Here is an 8,906-nt window from a genome sequence, read left to right as displayed (position 1 = left end):
GGTTGGCCATAATCGTTAAGACTCTGATGGAAGGGATTAATGGACAGATATATATCATAGTCCCCATGATCATAGCCGACATCTACAGGGCTCTGGAGCACTATCAAAGAGGGCTCAAACATTTCGAAGGTTGTAATTTGTTGCTGTAGTTATGTTGCTGGAGCATTTCCAAAAGGGTCGCTATCGCCAGGAATTTCCGCAAAGGGCTTGGAACGACCATATTGCCTTCCATCACCCTAAGCAGATGACTTACATTCCAGATAGATTTGCTCAGCCGGAAAGCACCAAAGAATGGGTAGAGTTCTTCGACAATCTAACCAAGGAACAGGTGCAATGGATGTTTGAATGGTTCCCAACGGATGAATTTATTATCAGATCCATGGACGCTTCACACTTGGTGTTGATCGGGTTGAGAGAGATATATCCATATGTCCCTATGCGAGTTATGAGGCAAGCATGCAGGAAACAGGTTGTACCAAGGGTTGTCAAGATGAGTCATTTTAGGGCAGACTTTCAAGACGATGATGTCCCTAACAAATGCCAAGCTCAGCACATGTGGCACTGCAAATCATTGTGAAGAAGAATACCATTGAGCCGGACCTGTATCATGCAGGGTGCGAGCCTCTCTATCCGGCATGGTTAGAGGACAATCTAAAAGGGACGGTGACACTAGGGGCCAGTTGAGGGAACATAATCATAGATGAGGAAGCTGAAGCTCAAGTCAAGTATAATAGGCTGCAAAAGGGTCCACGACTCTAAGAATGAGCATCGGGAAATACATGAGAGGAATGTGAGGTTGATTGAGGAATGGAAAAAAATGGCAGTCACTTCTAACAGGAAACTGGAATATCTTGAGCGAGGAATAGTGGAGCTGGAAGGCAAAGTTATAAAGAGAATTGAAAATTGCCAGAACGCTGAAGGAGGACATCTAGCCAGCGCCTACTTGCTGTTGGGGCTGCACGAGCTGGGGGATCTATATGATGGAGTCCGGAAGATCGAATCTGGGGAAGGTCCTTCTGGGACCAAATAGACTAGATTTACTTGCTTTTCCTAAAATGTAATAAGGCCACGTGCCAATAGTGACTTAGTTTATTATTATCTTAGTATCGTTTTGGAATTCGTCTATTTTATATTATAAAATGAAGCATTTATTGGCATTAAAAGTTCTCCAAGTTTATTTGTCGCTAGGCCTACCTCGGGCACAACAAGGTTCCCAAAATAGGGTACGAATTTACATTTCCGCAATATGTTTTTAAATACTGCAAACATTTCAGGATCTTTACTGACTTGTTACCTTTTGTTTTTATTTACTTTGATTATTCCCATCCCCTTAGGTTAGTTCACTTATACTGGCGTCATCAGCATACCATACTAGATCCAGAGGCCCTCCACCTCCTCCTCATCCAAGCAACACAAAAGGAAAAAAGAAAGACAAAGATGGAAAACTTTAGTGGAATCCGAAAGGAAAATGTTGAGAACACAGAGACTTCGGATGGCCGTAGTACTCCAGCCCCAAATGACCTGGTTTTGAGACTGGAACAAAAGATACTAGAACTGCAAGGAGAACTTGAGCAGGTCCGCAACTTGGCAAACCTGTCACTCACCCTCAATGTCCCCGATGTCCACCAACAAAACGCAAAGAACCCAACACCTCCTCAGAACACACAAAACCAGCAGCCACAAAATCCTACTGCACCAATCAATACGCAACTCCACCCCAAAACATCAATCTGCTACCAATACCAACTCCGCAACAACATCATCAACCAATTCAGTACCCACCAACTACCACCTACCACAACTCATTCCCCATCCCCAAAACTCCACCAATGACCATCACTACACCCAAGTTCCTGGCACCCATCAAAGCAACCCTATATACGTGGAAACTATACCTCATTCTACCCAACCAATCTCCTGTGCACCGGAGCCCTCCGAGAAAGACCTGCTCATTAAAAACATGACCGAAGAACTCAATAAGTTAACAAGCCGAGTTCAAGGTGTTAAAGGTGACAGAGGGATAGAAGGTTTAAACTACGAAGATCTGTGCATACAGCCAGATGTCGAACTGCCATAGGGGTACAAACCTCCCAAGTTTGAGATGTTCGATGGTACAGGTGATCCCAGGGTTCATCTAAGGACTTATTGCGACAAGCTTGTCGGGGTCGGGAAAGATGAAAAGATCCAGATGAAGTTCTTTATGAGGAGCCTTACTGCGGACGCTTTGTCTTGGTATATCAGCAAAAATCCCAAGAAATGGGCTAATTGGGTAAGCATGGCCTCGGAGATCATGGACCGGTTCAGGTTTAACACAGAGAATGCACCGGATGTCTTCTACATTCAGAATCTCAAGAAGAAACCTGCTGAGACTTTTCGCGAATATGCTACTCGTTGGAGGTCGGAAGCGGCCAAGGTTAGGCCATCTTTGGATGAAAAATAGATGAACAAATTCTTCGTCAAGGCATATGATCCCCAATATTATGAGAGGTTGATGGTCATCAAAAATCACAAATTCTCTGATATCATCAAGCTCGGAGAAAGGATCGAGGAAGGAATCAAAAGCGGGATGGTAACCAACTTCGAGGCACTGCAAGCCACAAATAAGGCACTCCAATAAGGCGGTATATCAAATAAGAGAGATGTTGGGGCACTAATGGTAGCTCAGGGTCCAAAATCTCCACTTACATATCAAACACCTCTGCCTACATACCAAGCACCTCTGCCTACATACCAAGCACCTCCGCCCATATACCAAGCATCACCGCCCACATACCAAGCATCATCGCCCATGTATCAACCTTCATCTCCCAAATATTCCCAAATAGCCACTGTCCATCATACCTATAATCCCCAACCATCCCACTTCGAATCACCACTAGCTCTCCAAAACTATCCAAGACCAAGACCCAACTTTGACCGCAAGCTGCCCAGACAATACACCGCCATTGATGAGCCCATTGACCAACTGTATGAAAGGTTAAAATTCGCAGGTTATGTCATTCTTGTTCCCACTGTGGCATTAGAAAATCCATCTCAATGGGTAAATCCGAATAAAACGTGTGCGTACCATTCCGGCATGAAAGGGCACACCACTGCTGAATGCCGAACATTGAAGAATAAGATCCAAACACTAATTGAAACACAAGGTCATATAGGCAAAATAAGTCACGCGTAATGTCCGCAACAATCCCCTTCCCGATCATAGAGGTGATGGTGTGCATGTGATAGAGACAAATGAAGAATGGGACCATGAGGGGTCGATTGGGCTTATTCGAGAAGGCGATGACTTTAAAGTTGCAGTCACACTTACTCCTATTGTGGTACACATGCAGTCCCCAATCGAGGTTGAGGTAACTGAATCAGTTCCATTCAAAGTAGAACTGGCTCCGCCCGTAGCCACCTCCGCTCCATTTGAAGTTGAAGTGGTCACACCTTTTATAGTGACGGTGTCAACCACACCCCCATTAAACTCAAAAGCAATACCCTGGGATTATATTACCGAGGATCGACGGAAAGGGAAATCCAAGATAGAGGAATCTGACGTCGGGCAAGGAATGACTAGAACTGGACAAGTCTATACACCTGAACACCTGGGAGGTTCAAGTAAGGAGGTCATTACTAGGCATCCTATCATTGAGACTGGGCGAGATGACCTGTGGAGAAAAGTACATGCAAAGGAATATTCTGTTGTTGACCATCTCAACAAAGTCCCTGCTCAAATATCTATCCTGTCACTATTGCAGAATTCAGAGGCACACAAGAATGCTTTGATGAAAGTACTGAGCGAGGCTTATGTACCTAATAACATCACTAGTGGAGAAATTGCCAACATGGTTGGGCAAGTTCTGGAAAGCCATAAGATTATTTTCCACGAAGATGAGCTACCGCCCGAGAGTTTGAATCACAATCGAGAGCCATAAAGAATTTTTGTAACAGCACGCAATAGAGATTGCTTACCAAACACTCGCTTTGCATGACCACTAAGAGGATGGGAAGGGTAGATATGAGATATGATGACTACGCGCTAATGTCACGTGTAGCTCCTCGTCGAGGAGTGTTTACCGGACATTGTGTGGGGTGATCCTATAGGCTAACCAACCTAGGACTCCTCCTTTACCAAAATTCCTTTTCTATTTTAAAACCTTTGTTTACAACTTGTTCAAAAATCTTTATCATATTACTTGAGTTACCCAACGTGCTTTACTTGCAACTTATTTGATTCAACTATTTATTTATATGGACTAATTTGTGAATGTAAGTTCGACCCCCACCCACAGTTGTGGACCAAGAGGGGTGCCTAACACCTTCCCCTCGAGGTTATTTTGAGCCCTTACCTTATATCTCTGGTAATGCAAGCCAATCCAAGAGTTAATCACTTTAGGTGCCCTAACGAACCATAACTTGTTAGGTGGAGACTCTTCAAATACTCAATTCCCAAAAAGGAAATGAGTTATCACACCCCATGGAATGTCGAAACCCGGACCACTCTCCGCAAGGAGGGAAAAAAGGGGCGCGACAAAAATAATAAAGTTTTAGTTAATCTTTTTTTGAATTTGACTTGAAAATAAAGATTTATACAATTGAAATAAATAGTCAAGACATCTAAAAAGTTATAAATAATACATAGTTAGAAATTAATTATTTTGGATATAATTTTTTATATAGATCTAAATTATGGTGCTCTATTTTTTTTTTTTACAGATTTTACCTGAAAAAGTAAAAATACACAGTGACTATTTATTTCAACTGTGTATTTTTTAATTTCTTTTTTGATGCAATAAAAATAAACTACTTGCATTGTACACTCTTTTTATTTCTTCTTTTGATGCAACGACTATTTATTTCAACTGTGTATTTTTACTTTTTCAGGTAAATCTGTAAAAAAAAATATTTTTAGAGCACCATAACTTAGAGCTATATAAAAAATGATAGACAAAATAATTAATTTCAAACTATGCATTTTTTATAACTTTGTAGATGCCTTGACTATTTATTTCAATTGTATAAATCTTTATCTTCAGGTCAAATTCAAAAAACAATTAACCAAAAATTTAATTATTTTTAGACAAATAAAAAAATTTAGCCTAAATAATGTAATTCTATCCAAGTTTTATTATAAATTGTATTCAAAAAAATTATCCAAAAAAGTAACATACTTAAAAAGGTAAAAATATATTTTATTTTAAAAAAAATGTCACATATACAGAAAAATCCATGTGATAGGCAAGTACACCCACACTCTTCGCCACATCAACGTCCAGGGGATAGTGACTCTCAAAAGGTCAAGTTGAGGAGGATAATTAAGACCACGAATAGTTTAAGACTGTAACTAATAATCCGTGTCAAGTTTAAAGGGGTGTTAAGGTATTTTGCCTCTAATAATCTATTTTATGTTGCGTATTTGTACTTAATTTTTATGTGCTCATAAACATTTTTTATTTTCTTTTTAAATGAGGATGCGTTCTCAAACCACTTTAAAATAAAATCTTTTAAAAACCTTACTAGTAATATGAAAACTATTATGTAAGCTCAACTCGAGGACTTTTTTATATTCTTCTCGTGCTATTAGAATTTAGCATTCATCAGTACTCATCCACTAAATTATGAAAATATGCTCCTTGTCTAACTACTTGGAATGGATTGATATGGTGTTCATCGATCCGTTTGGTATGATTTTCAAAAATTTTGATTGTCGGTTTTTAATTTGTTAAAAAATTATCACAAAAATATATGGAGAATGTTCAATAATAATTTTAGTTTCGATATTAAATCACAAAATTAATAGCAATTTTTCATAATATATTCACAAGGAATATGCTCTTCAAATTTCCCCAGTAATATGGGCAAACATGTATGGAATTGTTTTGGTGTACCAGGGGATAACTGGTAGCACAACTGTGAGGAGTATACTTGAGGAATGGTGGGAAACTAATAGCCTGTTTGACCAAACTGGAGAAATCAGCTTATTTTGAGAAGTGCTTTAGTGCTTTTGAAAAAAATACTTTTGGAGAGAATCAGTTTGTGTTTGACTAATCAGTCTGAAAAGCACTTTTGAGAAATAATTTGTGTTTGGCCAAGCTTTTTAGAAAGTGCTTTTAAGTGTCAAATTACGAATAAGGACATGAATAGATTTACTTAATAATTAATATTATAAGTAAATAAATAATATCAAAATTTTGTTATTACATGCAATAATTAAAAAAATTCATTTTATTTAAGTAAAATATGAAAATAAAATTAAAAAGTACTTAATTCTTTTAATATAAGTTAAATATATTAAAATTCCTTCAACAAATATAAAAGCATTCACCCCTAAAGTCACTATATATTAGAAAGTTTCCTAAAAATAAGAAGAAATATTTATAAATTAATATCTTAAGTATTAGGTTTAAGGGTTATTTTGGTATATACTATATTTTGTTAAGGGTATTTTAGGTAAGAAGAAAAGCCAAAACTGCTTCTGCTTTTGGAAAGAAGCTACTTTTTTCTGCTTCTCTGAAACTGCTTCTGCTTCTTCCAAAAGCACTTTTTTTCCCAAATAAACTTGGCCAAACACCTCAAATTAGGAAAAAAAAAGTACATTTGGGAAAAAAGCACTTTTTTTGTCTTGAGAAACTTGGCCAAACAGGCTATAAGTCAAGAAGTATGATCTGTAAGATGACCTGACACACTGCTTATATTACATATGTTGGGAGATTAGGGGCAGCTCAAGGGAGGTTAGTAAAGCCTTTGCTTTAGACTTCCTAAATTTTGGGTCCCAAATTGTCAAGACCCCAAAACCGACCCGGTCGTGATGGCATCTATCGTGAAACTAGGCCAACCAACTCATTTCCAAAATAATTCACATTTCATTTAGAACTTAAGTAAACCATTTTTCAACAGAAATCCGATAAAAGTTATAAAGTCAAAATCAAACAAAGCGGAAAAATATAAGCCCAACCTCGGGTGTCACTAAGTCATGAGCAACGCTACAATAGTTCCAAAACAAGACAAGACCAAAATAGTCTGGAAATAACAACAATGTACTAAGAGGAAGATAGGGAAGGAGAAAAACAGAACTGCGACCGCCAAGCAGCTACCTCGCTATCTTCGTGAAGTCCGCGACCGAAATAGTCAACAGCCGCTACCGTGCCCTGAGATACCTAGATCTGCACACAAGGTGCAAGGGGTAACGTGAGTACACCAACTCAGTAAGTAACAAATTCAAACTATGGACTGACAGGTAGTGACGAACCAAACCTCAATAGGTAATACAATTAAATTGTACAGTAAAGTAGGCATGATTGCAGTTCAAGTATACAACTCAACAATGAATAAATACAACTTGAACAGTGTGGAGTATAAAGCTCGGCAATACTCTATGTACCAATGCACAGAAAACATGAAGAATGTATTATGTACCTCCACTCTTATGTCCTCAACCACTCGGTACTGTATATGGCCATCCGGCCCAGGGAAGATCCATCCCGGAATATATACACATCACTGACCATAGTCATCCGTTACCGAGGAAGGCCATTCCAGCCTTATGCAGAAGATCCATCTCCAGGTATAAATAATTCGGTCAAGATCCATGTCTAGGGAAGATCCATCCCTCAATAATATCAACTACACTCACTGGGGGTGTATAGACTCCGGAGGGGCTCCTTTCAGCCCCAACGCTATAGCAAGCCAACGAAGGCATAATCAATATCTCGCTGCGGCGTGAAGCCCGATCCCTTACTATCACTCAATATCAGGCTCTCGGCCTCACTCAGTCATCACTCTCCAGTCTCATACACACAAGCTCAAAATGTCATGATACTAGCCCGAAACAATGATATGATGTGTCAAATAACAATAATCAAGACTGAGACATGATATAATATGCATGAACATGACTGAGCACAAAATAATAATGAAGTTAATGATATGACAGCAAGAAACGACCCTTTGGGTCTCAACAATATCGTCGTGAAGACTTAACATGATAATTAGTATGATTTACGGCTCATTAACTTAATCACATAAGCACAATATAGATATTCGAAAGAAAGTGTCACTAAGCGGTGTAATGGAATGACCTAGGCCGCAACTCTCACCGTGCACGCCCACACGCCCATCACTTGGCATTTGCGTCACCTCAATAGTAATCATAGAACACATAGTTTGGGGTTTCGAACCCTCAGAACCATGTTTGGAAGCGTTACTTACCTCTAGCCAAGCCAAAATTCTAGCCCGCGATGCCCTTGCCTCTCGATTCGGCCTCCAAGTGCCCCGAATCTAACCAAAATCAGTATATTATCATCAACATACGCTAAAGGAATGAAACCCATACGAAAATTATCAAATTAATTCAAAAATCCCGAAATTCGCTAAACCTGACCCCCGGGACCACGTCTCGGAACTCGATAAAAATCACATCACTAGAATACTTATCCTCCCAGAAGTCTATACATACCAAGAACATCAAAATAGGGCCTCAAATGGCCCCTCAAATCACCAATTTAAACTCTCCAATTTCAAGCCCTAATTTATCAAATTTTCACCCTTAAATCCCACAAATTGCATGCTTAATCAACTGAAAATCACCATAGAATCGAGTTTTACGTTCAAGAAACTTACCTCAATGAAAATCCCCTTGATTCCCTCTTCAAAACTCTCCAAAAGGCTCCAAGTCCGAATAAGAATGGTGGAAAATAACCCAAATTTTGCGAAGTCCATCTTATATACTTTCTGCCCAGGCATCTTACACCTGCGGCCCATTTTTCCGCATCTGCGGTCCAGACTACCACATCTGCGACTTCCACTTAATCCACCTAAATCGCTTCTGCGGTCACCCTGCTCCACCTTTCGCACCTGCGGTTCCTTCTCTTCTCAGCCTTGGCCGCACCTGCGGTCCTTCCTTCGCTTCTACGATCTCGCAC

This window comes from Nicotiana sylvestris, chromosome 1 (assembly GCF_000393655.2).
Source record: "Nicotiana sylvestris chromosome 1, ASM39365v2, whole genome shotgun sequence".
NCBI lineage: Eukaryota > Viridiplantae > Streptophyta > Magnoliopsida > Solanales > Solanaceae > Nicotiana > Nicotiana sylvestris.
This window is presented reverse-complemented; position numbering follows the sequence as displayed.